The sequence below is a fragment of the Macrosteles quadrilineatus genome, unplaced genomic scaffold (assembly GCF_028750875.1).
Source record: "Macrosteles quadrilineatus isolate MER2022 unplaced genomic scaffold, UCM_ALF_1.0 Scaffold_7__1_contigs__length_78375512, whole genome shotgun sequence".
Classification (NCBI taxonomy): domain Eukaryota; kingdom Metazoa; phylum Arthropoda; class Insecta; order Hemiptera; family Cicadellidae; genus Macrosteles; species Macrosteles quadrilineatus.
The window spans coordinates 6754957-6770237 of record NW_026542600.1 but is presented as its reverse complement, the minus strand read 5'-3'; the positions used below and the strand labels follow the sequence as shown (position 1 = coordinate 6770237).

Sequence of the window (15281 nt, the reverse complement as noted above, 5' to 3'; positions counted from 1 at the left end):
TTACAACAATAGTTTTATAGAAAAATCAAATAACAGAACAAAGGCTGCATGGGATATAATTAAAGCTGAGCAAGGCAATAGTAAAGACAAAACAATCACATCTATTCATCATGGAAACATTACATATAAGAAGCCTCATGATATTGCAATAGTTTTTAACAATTTTTTTGTAAATACATGTAATAATTTGAACTTGAGTACAGATGTAGATGACGTAAGAGCCTTCCTTGCGAATGTGAATACTCCATTAGTAAATATGTCTCATTTTAAGGAAACAACTTCATCTGAAATTTTTAATGTCATAAAAAGTCTTAAGTCTTCAAAATCGGCTGGCTGGGATGGCATTCCATCTTTTTTAGTCAAAGCTTGTTCTGATATACTCTGTTATCCTTTATCAATTCTTATTAACAGATCTTTTGACCATCATAAATTCCCAGATTTACTTAAATATAGTGTTATAAACCCTGTTTTAAAAAAAGGGGATTCTTCAGTTTTGGACAATTATCGGCCTATCTCCATCCTCCCTACTTTCTCTAAAGTATTTGAGAAGGTAGCTTTAAACCGATTATCTTATTTTTTTGAGAGCAATCACATATTTTGTGAAAACCAGTTTGGTTTCAGGAAGGGTAGAAATACAACTAAGGCAATTTATGAGTTTGTTTCGGGCATTTCGGAGGCTGTTGATAGATCGCAGTACACAGTCGGAGTGTTCTGTGATCTGTCGAAGGCCTTCGACTGTGTTGACCATGACTTGCTCATGAAAAAATTGAATCACTATGGGGTGAGTGGTAATGCACTTCTCTGGGTTCAGTCCTATCTGGATAATAGGAAACAATCAGTCAAAATAAATAATATTGTTCAAAGTAATTATTCCATTGTTAAAGCTGGTGTCCCTCAAGGATCAATTCTGGGACCATTCCTTTACTTAGTCTTTGCTAATGACCTACCAAATGCAGTTCATAACTCCAAATTAATAACATATGCAGATGATACTACTCTTTTATGTAAACACCCCATCCGGGTTAATTTATTTAAAATGCTAGAAAATGACTTATCTGCTATGAATTCTTGGTTTAAAGCTAATGGCCTTCTTTTAAATAAAAATAAAACTTTTGCTATTAATTTTCATTCCAACTACTCCAATTCAAAATACTCTGATGACTCTTATGTCAAACCCTTATTGCAGACAGCAGATAGTTATAAATTCTTAGGGTTACACGTTGATCCTTCTTTGAAGTGGGATGAGCATGTAAATTTTTTATCAAAAATTCTCCATAAAGGTCATTTTCTAATTCTAAACTTATCAAAAATCCTGGAGATAAACATTTTGAAAATGGTTTACTATGCATATATCTATTCAAACTTAACATATGGAGTGATATTTTGGGGCAACTCACAGTCTTCTCCAGCAATATTTAAGATTCAGAAAAGCATTGTCCGTGCTATGACAAATTCCCCCTATACTGCATCATCCAAACCAATTTTCAGGAAACTAGATATTCTGCCTTTACCTTGCATTTTCATTCTACATACCCTTCTATTTGTTAAAGAAAATTTTCACAAATTCACTCTTTTAAAATCTACACATAACTATCCTACACGTAATTGTAATCTTTCTTTGCCGATACATCGAACAGCAGCTTTTGAAAAGACACCATTCTATACAGGCAGCCGATTATTTAATAAACTACCTTCTCATATTCGCAATGAATCTTCTGCTAAAGCATTTAAAAGAAAACTTGTAAACTATCTAAAGAGCCATATGTTTTATTCAGTAGAGGATTTCATTTTATATAGTAATAGTGGTTTGTAAAATGGTTCATGTGGAGAGTTTGTTTTCTCATTATGTTTAAGTTACATTAATTTAGTTTTTAACATTTTTGTATCATATTTTTGACATGTCATCTACCATTGAGGAAACTCCTCTGTATATGGTGTAATTTGTGACAATTTACATGAATAAATGAATAAATGAATAATAAATAGTTATTATTGTAACTAGTGGGTGAAGTGGCACTATGCTGCACACTTGAGGAATGTTTACGCACAGCTCTAGGCGAGTGTGGAAAGTTTCTCAAGTGCAGCAAAGGCAGTTTGCACTTGTGTTACACATTATATTTTTCCTACAGTTACTATAAATCATATAAATAATTAGTCTTTCAAACACTATACATGTTTTTAGGTCGCTGCACCATTCCATCATAGTCGTAATATCTTTTAAAGGCTTATTTTGCTTGGACCGATTGCCGCACAGCGATTAACGCTCAGCTACTATCGCTGTTGTGGCAGCCGTTTTGCTTAGAGCGATTGGTTTAGTGCTTATCGTGCCATCTACGGTAATATAGCTACTTCCCTATGGGAAAATTCGCTAAAATGAAATTAATGTGTAAGGAAATATAACCAAAGCAGTACAATCATAACAGCACATGAATAGAATAATTAATGTGAACGAAAAGTAAATTATGGTTATTTTAACCCCTATTATTAATGTGCCTACTGAGTGAACTGAATTAAGGTTCTGTGCATCAGTCGTGGAGTGATTATCGCAAGACTGGTACCCAGGCAGTGGTCCGCGACTCTTGCGGTGCCCTACTACTATCGCGGAGCGATTATCGCTCCAAGCAAAAAAAGCCTTGAGTGTTGCACACTTATTTTCAAGCGTACACAGATTATGTGCATAATAAAAGCACACTGGTTTGTGTTGTTTGGTTGGAATACTGGTCTGCGCCAAAGTAAGGCTTTCTGTACTATAAACTGTGCAAGGAAGCCCACTTGGTCGGGTGACTGTGGGAATAAATGATTTGATTTTTAAACCAAAATTTTCCAAAATATTAGGCCTACTTGCAAAAGAACAATGGTTGTGAAAGTAGCATTGCTGTAGTACCGTAATTAGTTGCATGTGTAACTAGTGAGCAAAGTGGCACTTTGCTGCACACGAGAGCAATGTTTACGCAAGTGCAGCAAAGGCCTTTTGCACTCGTGTTGCACATTATATTTTTCCTTCAGTCACTATAAAGCATATAAATAATTATAGTCTTTCAACACTGTACAACACGTTTTAAGGTTCAGCTGGCAACACAAATAGGTGCCCTAGAGAAAGTAGTCACCGGTCTGTATCACTCCGCTATTTTTTCATCGGCAAGCAATGTGCTCCGCGACTTAAGAAAATAGTTCCGTATGTTTTTGTAATTTGCAGTGGTTTCCGCGTCTAAAAAAATGCTTTAAATCTATTTTCTTGTTTATTAAGATCGTAGGAATGTTTTAAAAACGTTAAAAAGAAAAGTTCAGAAATACCGAAAAGAGAACATAAATTATAAACACGAAATGACACGTTAAATCGTAGTTATAATAGTCAATCAGCTGCTCATAGTATTATTTTTCTTTAAGTGTTGCCAACCTATTTCCAAGCGTACACGGATTACGTGCATAATAGAACCACACTGTTTAATGTTTGTTTCGTTGGAATACTGATGTGCGCCAAAGTATAAACTGTATTACAAAGTATAAATATGCAGCAATTGGCAGCTTTCCGTACTATAAACAGTACAAGGAAATCAGCTGTTTAGCTAACTAAAGTGATCAACATGTCACTTTGTTTGACAACTATATAGAAAACAATAAGTTCACATGATCAATGCACACGCCAAAAATAGGCGGCATACAAACGATCTGAAATACATGGGTTGCTATAAGCTTATAGCCATTGACAATAATAGTTGTTAATATGAGCGCCACCGGTTTACTCTATATCTCTTTCAAGTTTGTCCCGGCATATTACTTTTAAGTCCAAGTTCAATTTATTAGATTAACACAATAGGGGCTTAGCAATAGGAGATCTTATGCAATTAAACATTTTAAGTAATGCTTGCGGTAGGCTCAGTAATCCTAGCACTAACTGGACTATTTGACAATGATAGCAAATATCTCTCAATGACTGATGGTGTTTGAACCCAAGCCATCAAGATAATAACATAATACTTAAGTGCCTCAACAATAATCTACAGTATCTAAATATTGTAACTTGGTAGAAAAAAGTCATTATACAAAATACTTGAGGTTTATTGGTTTCAAACACAATGAAAAACATGAGAAAATATGTAAAAAAGTACAAAAATATACTTAAGTCTAACATAGTTAAATGCTTAATGTTATCTTGAAGAGAATTATTTGTTCCTCATTCAATATTAATACTGAATAGAAGTCCTTTAGAAGGCTCGCTTTGCAGCATCTGAAAGCACAAAAATCTGAGTTAGACAGAGAACTGAAAGACTTAATGATGAAAAGACCATACTACAAGGTTTCTGACTTCTTTGAAGATTATCTGGAACGGGACAGTTAACTTTTTGTACTGTCTGCTGCCTGTCCGCCATATAAATGTACAGTTTTAATATATGTGTGTGTGTAGTTTTTGTTTATTATGTACTTATTGTAATAACTAGACAGTCTATTCCCTCCACCAGAGGGTCAACGACGAAGGAAAATACAAATACTAAACTAATCCAAGACATATTACCGTATTCACAAACTTTTAGACAGATCTATCACCAACATTCTTAAGTAATATAACTTACGTTTTGTAAAGAGGTTGGTGGCCTCTTTAAACCTTGAGTTTGCCCATCTGCATAGGCCTCAGCCCTATGCGTAGCACGTATCCAGCAAAACAAGCGGTGAGCCGTTAGAGTGCAAGAGTTGATAAATAGTAATGTGCAAGTATTATGATTCGAACCCACTACATCGCTGCCATCAACCCAAAGTGTGGCACCACCAACTCACACAAACTCCCATTACCTAAGCTTAGGGTCTAAGCCATGCAGTTGAATGGGAACGTCCTATGTAGAATAAGAATGATTTAATTTACTCGCATTATTATTTCCTATGGTAATAAATTGTATGAAGAATCGCCAAACATTTCTCAGCTATAACAACTGCAAACACAAACTGTTAGATTCCAGTTTGTACACTACTTTGGATCATGTAGAACTCTAAACCTCTCTAGAACCCTTTACAGTGTAGCAATTGTAAATATGAATTAATACCTAATTCCATTAAAATCATAAGAATAAGAATCCATTATTGTCATTGGACACAAAGCTATAGACCTAAAAAAAAAGAAAAAAACAACAGGAACATTTATGAACAAGTGTTATCTGTATAGGTGAGAAGAAACAAAATAAAAATAACACACACCAAATTTACCATTAACAACAAAGAACAAATGTAAAATAGACAAGAAAAATGAAAATTAAGCTTGCATCAAAAAGTCGAGCGTTTTCCCCCTGAAAATATCCACTTACAATCAATAGCTATGGTTTGATTACCTACAGAAAAATTTAGAAATACTTATAAAGCTAGTGAAAAGCGAACATGAAATTCAGGGTCCAGCAGAACGGGCTGAACACCCGACTTTTCAGACTTATGTGAGTTGAGAAGAATAGGCTATACTCAGTGGGAGTGATAAGCTTGCAGGGACCCTACAGCACGGAGCAGCCCTAGCCTAAGGGAGCTCTCGGATTAATCAAAAAATAATATCACGTTCTAATCTTGAGAGAATTTGTACAAATAACAGTTTAGGTCTGTAAAACGTATTCTTACTAAACTTATAAGGCTTTAAATTATATGCAGCTGACATAAGTTCAATCAATATAGCTTCTGAGTTTAAGTATCTGATGAGATAGAGTTGTGCTAGATCATCAGGTGCTTGTAGGCCTACCTCAAGGTCTTCATCATGTCAGAACATTTCTTCATGTTTTATAAATCACAGACTTTAAATCAGCCTTTATGAGCAAGGTGACTTTGATTTTGTTCTACAGAGTGCGACAGAACGGACTAAGCAGTTTCACTTTCGTAGTGGCTGTGAAGGGTGTAGCCGGACACTGTTGGTCTTTTTGTCACCGGCAACTCATACCGTTTAAGTCACACTCTTGGTCTGGGCTGGTAAATATCAAGTTTATACTGTGTATTTAAAAAACTATGCGAAGGAAACATGATGCAATAATAAGTTAATAAAGAGAAAGTACATCACTAGCATCACTATTAAAAACAGAAACATGGACGATGCAGTTCAGTGAGAACGCAGGAAAATCTTGCGTTTTCATCAGGAACAGTGCCATTGCTCAGGATAAATACCCCCGCCGCAGCAAACCTGCCGACTAAGCGAATTTCCATTTGTCTGAATTGATTTTCAGTTAAATATATTTTAATAACATTAGGTTTAACGAGTACCTAGGTTTGCTGCTACAAGGAAACTAAAAAAGTGTGTTTTTAAGTAAAATATTGATAGCTTAGTACAAAATAAATAAATTTGCCAAGTTTGATCAAAATATATTCATAAACAAGCAAACTACAACATTAGACAATTTTCTCCATAAGAATAACATGGGAATTTTAAATTTACAATTTTTTAAATTTTCTCCGTTACTAATAATCGAACAAAAATACTTTTATATACTAAATTATTTGTTTTTTTAAGCTCTTTAAAAAGGTCTAAAGAGAAATTGGGAAATTTTGTGTTTTAAGGGTCAAAAGTGAGAAAAACCAATTTTTACCCCATAAAACCCCCCGTAAAGCCCCGTTCCCATGGTCCGATCGTGCTGGTTCGCGAACTCATTCAAGTTTATCCTGCTTTACACCTTTAAACCAAATTTCATCAAAATCGGACAAAAATTACTCAAGTTATCGCGTTCACGGACGTATATATATATATATATATATATATATATATATATAAGTCTATATATATATATATATATATATATATATATATATACATATATAAAAATTTGAACGAATAGTGTTTTTGGCCTCTGGGGACATCAAAATGAAAAAGTAAATCGGTCCCGGGTCTAGGTCTTACCGTGCCACCTACGGTAATAGCTACTTCCCTATAGGGAAATTCGCTAAAATCTACTGTCGAAAAGACTTTTGGGACGTACATCAATGACTTGAAGTTTTTGAAATACACACACACAGTGAAACCTAAACATGATAGCAACTGGAACGGTAACTTTGACAGATGCGAAAAACCAGTCCGCATACGCCTTCAAAGCCGGAGAACTATACGAAAGAAACTGTTCAGCCCGTTCTGTTGGAACCTGTATTTCATGTTAGCTTTTCACTTGGCATAATCTACCTCAAACTAAGCATACAACATAACTGAACTGAGAAAGTCGTCTCACCTTGTATTAAAATGGTCTGATAGGAGTTTCAATTCCAAAAGGACTGTAGAGTTTGATAGGCGTCCGCCCAAGAATAACTCGAGTTTTCCTTGATGGTGTTTGAAAATCAGTCGTCACACTTCCACATTCCTGAAGAGAATGCCTTTTGTACATGTTTGGATGCAAAGTCTGTAGAAAAAACAATAGTATTAATTGAATAGAATTGTTATAGCTTTTCAACAGATTTATTTTAAAACCACCAGGTAATTCCTATAGCAATATGGAATTCAGCAAACTTCTGGAGCTCATTTCACAACTACAACCATTTAAATTTTGTTCAAATTCATATCAACTTTGTGTTTAAGAGAGGCCTAATTCTTGCAATAGTTTAAATAATAAATTTCATAAAAGGCAAGGCAAATAAAGGTCAAGTAGGAAACACAATGGAGTTTAAACACAAGCATTGGTTACTAATTGAGCATAAATAAATAAACAATGCACAAAAATAATGGGTAAAAATCATACAGTACCATGTAAAAAATTACGGGAGGTGAAATTTGAAGGGAACATAACATGGAATAAATGGCAAGTAGAATGAAGATTCTGTTCAACGAGTTTGTTGATAAACTAATTATTCGATTTCAACCCTTACAGACTTATATGAGTTAGGAAGAGTAATCTCAGTGTGAGTGATAAAGCTTGCAAGCTTCTTCTTACTGCACGGAGCAGCCCTAGCCTAAGGGAGCCCTCGGGTTAATCAACAAATAATATCACGTTTGTACAAATATCTGTTTAGGCCTGTAAAAGGTATTCTTACTAAACTTGATATATTATACTTATTGTTATTGCTAATTGAAAAATGAACATCACTGCTTATCAAAACAGTCACAACCACCAATTTCAGTTGTATGCTGTGTTTCAATGTTTTTAGTAGAATCTTCATGCACACACTTTGGATATTGTAAATGGAATCGATATTGGAAACCTAATAAGTAACCTAAGCCATATAGATGGATTAACACACTGAGTAAAGAAAACCAGAAGTTTTAAACAAAGCTTACGACATTTTAAATCACACTGTCGTATTTTGGTTTTTTATTAAAGTTTCTGTAGGCCTACTTAAAAAGATTAGGTTGTTAGTGGGGAGCGAGCTGGCGTAGTGGTTAGAGCGCAGGACTTCAGTCCCTGTGGTCCCGGGTTCGATCCCCGCCAAGTCACCAATGGATTTATCTAAGTGATAATGCTGCAACCCCTAGGTCTAGCCTGAAGTAATGTGAAAAACAATCCCAGGCTCGTGCCTAGCGTCCTAGAAAAAAAAAGTGCCTCCACTAGGTGCACTATTCCGTCGTATTTTCGCAATAATATTTAACGATTTATGCAGAACATAACATTTTATACATTCTAACAGCAGAGGCATGTTGAACCAAATCTAACGAAACAATTCTAATAGGACAGACAAAAAATAATGATAACAATATAAAGTCCAATATATGAAATCAACAAGTAATAAATAAATCTTCTAATAAAAGTAGTAAATAAATTATGTGTATTTATTTTGTTTGTATTGTTGTTGTTGTTGTTTCATATTGTATTTTTTTTTAATAGGCCTCATAATAGGTATTTATATCTATTGTTTTTCCTTTTTGATTGTATAGCGAAGCGAGCTGGTGTAGTGGTTAGAGGGCGGGGCTTCGGCCCCTGAGGTCCCGGGTTTAAATCCTACCAAATTACCAATTTTATTTAAGTGATAATGTCGCAACCCCTATGTCTAGCCTAAAGTAATATGAAAAACAATTCCGGGCTCGTGCCTAGCGTCCTAGGAAAAAAAAATTTTCAATGATAGTTTTCTATCTCTGTAACTTAGTCAACAGCTTTTCAACATTTATTATTTAGCTATTAGTAAAAAAAAGGTAAATGGTGTTTGCGGCTAGTGGAAAAAATAATATATAGGATTGAGTAATAAATAGTGACTAAAAAACATAGGCCTACTGGCCTACAACATAATAATAAGGCTTCACCTATGCTGGGAGGATCCATTTTTGTTGGAATTACTGTTTCTATATTTTGATTAATGGAATAAATGATGTTTGATTTGATTTGATTTGATAATACGGTAACTTATATAATCTAATTATAAGATTACCGGTAACTGTTGTCATGTATGCTGCTCGTCCAAAGGAACTAAAGAAGTCCAAATAAATATGTGATACTGATACTCGATATCCGACTCCATCATATTATCAAATATAAAAATACCGATTTGATCAATAGTTAATTCAACCTAACTTATCTTAATCAAGAACCAAACTTCTATATTGATTGTAGGCCTACAGATTTTGATTACAATGGAGGCTTATATCAAAGTTTTGCCAAATTCAGCATGGTTAACCGGACAGGAACAGGAAAAAATTATAGGAAAAAATAAAAATTTATTTTCTTTATTTGTGTTTTGTTATACAAGTATACATAAAATAAACACAATGGAACACTTCATACTGTCAAAATAATTTTTTACTTGTTTTTAACTAGGCCTATGCGGATATATCCGCTACCCGTCCGCGGATGAGTAGAAAAGCAGCGGATATATCTGCCACCGTCTTTAAAGATATGACCATGACAACGTTAGGCAATAAATAAAGAACAATATGTAAATAATAAATAAAGATAACGTAGTGTTGAGCGCGAAACGTCGAGGGGGGAGCGTAGGAGAGGTAAGGGTGTGTGGAAGAAGGGAAGGCATGGGAGAGGGGTAGGCGCGAAAGAGAGAGAAGGGAGTGCAGGAGAGAGCGCAGCCACGGAGAGAGCAGGAAAGTGGCGCCTTCATACCGCAAAAAATCTGGTTACTGCTCAAGCACCTGCCAGTCTGGCTAAAGAGAAGGCGGATGTATCCGCTTCCCGTCCGGAACATCAAAAACCATAAGTGGATATATCCGCCACCCGTCCTTTATCGCCAAAGACTTAGGCGGATATATCCGTCATCCGTCCGGGAAGGGTTAAAAGAAAACTTTCAATCTTATTGATAGGTAGCCTAACTTATCTTAACCAAGAACCAAACTTCTATGATGATTGTAACAATCGACAATTACGATGCATTCTATTCTGATACCCTATATAAAAGTTTTCCAAAAATGTGCAGAGTGATGATGTAGGCTAATGGGTAAGTTATGCAGTTCTTAAATTGCAAAATTCAGCATAGCTTCGATAATAGAAGAATTTATATCTTTTCATTTTTTTTTTTTTTTTTTGTGAACGGCCTTATTTGGTTAATTGCAAAGCAGAAACAACTGAATATATGGTAGGTAAGAAAATCTTTGTTGGAAGGCTAAGTATTGGTAAAATGTGAGTAAACTTAATGCTACTTAAATTCATTGTATTGTGGTTTACCCCTGAGCTGGTACGACAAATATAAATAGTGGTTTAATTACCTTGTATTTTCGTCCCAGCTCAAAAAAGTTGTATTGAAGCTACAACCTTGGTTTCGATGCCGATTGCGTCATGGTAATTTAGGGCATGTCGAGAATCAAAGCATTGTTGTCGTTGTCACAGTATGTCGCTTGGACGTCGTCAAAATCACATTTAACACAAACACGAACACATTGGGACACGGACATATTAGTCCTACATGACCATGACGCAATTGGCGTTGAAACCATGGTTGAAGCTTCAATACAGCTCTTTTGAGCTGGGATGAAAATACAAGGTAAATAAGCCACTATTACAGTGTTAGCAAAAGGGGAGTGCCGATTGGAGACCTGTGGGGGTGCGTGCGTTTGAAGGGACTTGAACTGGTCTCCATCGGCACTCCCGTTCTGCTACCACTATAATGCAACTTAGGTAGGCCTATAATCAATCTATGTAGGCCTAGCCTAGACACTGTAAGAATTCATCAATCGTATGGTTTGATGACAGATATGTAAAAGCTATTTCGCATAAGAATGCATTAGGGTAGGCCTACAGTCAAATCAAATCAAATCAATTTTATTTCCACAATATATAAAAAATTTACAATTTTTCAAAAAAATAAAATACAAATATATATAGTCTTGAAGCATTATAGAGTAAATTGATTACGTAAATTAATTCTAGTAAAATTAAATTTATAAAGTTATAATAGTAAAAACTTAAATACTAGTTGAATGTTTGCTCCGGCTTGAATAATAACTAATGTAATAGATAAAGGAAATGAGTCTACATGGACCTCAGTGGTCTGTGCGTAGACTCGAGTTGTTAAAAATTATATATATTTTTGAGCTAATTTGAAATAGAAGAAAAAGTTTAAGATTAAATAAAAATTTACCATGTGCTATGGGAACGTGTAAAGATAAAGATAAGTTTAAAGATTATATAAAAAATTGGAGTAAATATTAATTTAAATTTTTATGAACAGAATTGTTTAAGGAGAAGCCAATAAATAAAATGGAAAAGAATTTTGTTGGTTGCAAGAGTTTGCAGAGGCCCTGTCCGTTCAGTGCTGTCAGACAGTGGCAGGTCTCCTGTTATCAGTAGTGATAAGAGCCTCGGCCTCTTCATCGCTGATATCCAATAACCATCTATTAACTAGATTTTTGAATACACCTAATGTAGGTGAATGAAATAACTGAGTTGCTTTATACATAGTGGAATAATTCCGGAACAAAATATGTGCTATGTAGAAACAATTTGTTTTTGAAAAGGATTTATGCTGCTGAATAGTAGAAATTCCAATTCTATTTGCATATCTTGTATTATGAGTGTGGGTTATGGAAGTAAAAATTGAATTGAAGTTTTTAAATATAAAAATTAGAAGATCTTTGATAAACAATTTTGCAATGGGGAATATTCCAGTTTCATGAAATAGTAAATCTGAGGGGTATCTTTTACACTTTTTGAAACCAGCTTTTAGGATAGACTTTTGAACCAGAATCAGACCTGTGAGATGTGAACTGTACGCCCCTCCCCAAGCTAATATTCCATAAGACAAAACCGACTGTACATATGCAAAATATGTTGATTTAATTTCTTTAAAACTGAGAACATCACTTAACTGTCTAAATGCAAATATAAGTTTTCTAGTTTTATTTTGCAAGAAATTAATATGCTCTATCCATTTCATATGTGAGTCAAAAATTATTCCTAAATATTTATATGAGTTAACTCTCTCTAAGGTATCGCACGAACAACTGTTATTGAATTGGTTGAGACAACTGTGCAAGATCAAATTGGTTAGGTTATAGTCAGCTGTTGACGCGAGAGAAATAGGCATGAATTTTGTTTTGGAAACATTAAGAGATAGTACATTTTGGTCGAGCCATTTTTTTACTAATTTGAGATCTGTTTGAGCTTTACTTTTCACACCTTCCCATGTCTTATCCTTAACATAAATCAATGTGTCATCTGCAAAAAGAAACATTTTTCCAAAAATTGGTAATTTAGAAATATTATTTATATATATTAGGAATAAAATAGGCCCAAGGGTACTCCCCTGAATCACCCCATAGTCAACAGGCACCTCATCGCTATTGACTCCATCTATGTATACGAATTGTCGCCTATCTCTGAGGTAGCTTTCGAACCATGAGAGAGCGTTCCCCCTTACACCTATAGCAGATAATTTTGAAATTAGATGCTTTCTGTCTACACTATCAAAAGCTTTTTTGAGATCTAAAAAAATTAATACTGAGCGCAAGTTTTCAGATAGAGCATTAAAAATTTCTTTGTTGATATGAAAAAGAACATCTGTAACATTTTTATCTTTTCTGAACCCATATTGACAGTCTGCTAGGATCTGATTCTGGTTCAAGTAATCCACCATTTGTTCCTTAACTATTTTTTCAAGCACCTTAGAGAATGCACTCAATAAAGATATTACGGAAAGTAAATAAAAGAAACGTCTTATAACACTTAAAACATATATTTACGCTTATACTGTTACTCACAAGACGGTAAATATACAAAAAAGGTGGTAATGTATATTTACCGTCTTGTGAGTAACAGTATAAGCGTAAATATATGTTTTAAGTGTTATAAGACGTTTCTTTTATTTACTTTCCGTAAATTTAATAACACGTACAATGCTGATCAAGAAGTTATAAAGATATTGGTCTGAAATTATTTTTGTCTTTGTGGGAGTTTGATTTGTATAAAGGAAAAACTTTTGCCAATTTAAACTTGTCCGGAAATATTCCACTAGCCAAACTTAAGTTTATGATATGCAATAATGGTTTAGAGAGTGAATTTACATTTTCTTTGAGAACATCAGCCGAGACACCATCAAAACCGGGGGCAGACCCACCACGTAACGAGTAGACATGTCTGATAACGTCGAGTTCAGTCACTGTCTGGAGTGTAAACACAGTGTCCTGCCTGTAATCTGCGTCGTTGATGATCGGCGGACCGCTGCTATTTATTGAACTGGCAAGGTTATATCCAACAGAAGCGAAAAATGTGTTAAAGTCATCAGCTACAATCTTTCTTACATCAGGAGTGATGTTGGATACGTTTGGAAGATATTTCTGAACTGAAAAGGGGTCTTTTTTATTTGATCGCCCCGCCAGCTCGTTCACAACCATCCAAAAGCGTTTGGGGTTGTTTTGATATTGGTTTAATTTTGACCTGTAATATACTCAATCCTACATGTAATCCTACATGTAATGTACATGTAATGTAATCCTACATTTTACGGAAGCGAGTGCTTAGAGCTTTTAATACCACTGGAAATTTGATGTCTTAAATCACGATATTCTTTATTTAAAGTAGCATTAAACGGCTGTTTTTTAATTTTCTTACTAGTTTTATCTCTTTCCCTAATTAGCTTAATCAAATCATTTGTGATCCATGGCTTTAATTTTTTGAACCTCGATGATTTCTTAACAGATTTTTTAGAACTATCTATGGTTTCATCCATGATTTGTAAAAAACGAGATGCACAAGAGTTAATGTCAAGGTCGATAAAAAAGTTGCTCCAGTCTATTTGCGCAAGATTACAGGACAGTAGTGTATGATCGATAATGCGTGTAGAAGTATCCAAAGTAACTGACGGTGTATTGGTTGGAAAAGTAATAGTCATGCCTGTGCTGAAATGGTCTGTAACGTGTGTGTGTAATGTTGCTGATTGTACATTTTTCATGTCGTTGTAACGTATGAACATGTGATCAATGCAAGTTTGGCTATTTCTTAACTAACACTCTTCTTAAGTCACAGTTTCTTAACTGTCTATGCTAATATCGATTGAAACTATCGATTCGATTAGTAAACCTTCATGCGATTCTTTCACCATCAGTAAGTTTGGTTGGTTAGGTTAGGTTAGTTTAATATAATAATAGATAGGCTATATTTAAAATATCGATTATTAATCAATATTTTCAATTCAATAGTTTCAATCGATATAAGCATAGAACTTATAAACTGTACTATGTGGGGTTAAGACACTGTACCCATGCATTATGCTCCTGCATAATCTTTGAAAACAATCAATGTTAACCTAGGCCAAGTACAAAAACATCATAATCTTAGGCCTAAGTTACCTGAGCTGCTGATGAACACTTGTTTTTTAAAACCATTAGTGCTTTATTAATTTTAGTTACACCGCTTGAAATGGCACTTTTTGCTTTATAATAAAACGCTGGACATCTTTCAGGAAATAAATTCTTTCTTATTGAAGATCTCTTCCCATGCAACGTGTGATTTGAATCATGTTTGAGATCATCTGGATTATGATCTTCTGACGACAGATTACACCACTTTGACATGATTACTTGATCGTTAATTGCATAAATATACCTTATAAATTTCTCTTTATCAAGCAAACTAATTAGATGGGACTAAAATTAGTAAAATTGAGTAAGAAAACTATAGTGTTAGTCCTTTTTCAGTCTTTGATGCAATTTTTGAATTGAAATTAAATCTTGTTTGGAGGTTATTTTGAAATTCAAATATTATGAAGTCAAGTGTGAGTGTCATTAGCTAAAAAAATCAACAGCTGCATATTTTGCACAGCTGTAAAGGTAACGAGGTAAATTGCAAAGTTGATCATAGATTAAATACGAATGAAATATTCTGCAGTTGAAATTAGTTACTTGCATTGATATAACATTGTAAATGAAAATTTCTTTAATTATTTATAAATATGACATTCCTTTCATTCTAATT

General features: G+C 34.3%; 1 long non-coding RNA gene across 1 annotated transcript; it reads right to left on the bottom strand.

Annotated features, from left to right (window-relative positions):
* Positions 1–4038: 4038 nt before the first annotated feature.
* LOC128998454 (uncharacterized) lies at positions 4039–15025 on the bottom strand. Its single transcript, XR_008491206.1, has 3 exons — positions 14657–15025; positions 7176–7343; positions 4039–4228 (listed from the first exon to the last, which is right to left on the bottom strand). It is a non-coding gene; the product is annotated as an uncharacterized LOC128998454 (long non-coding RNA).
* Between the last annotated feature and the right edge of the window lie 256 nt (positions 15026–15281).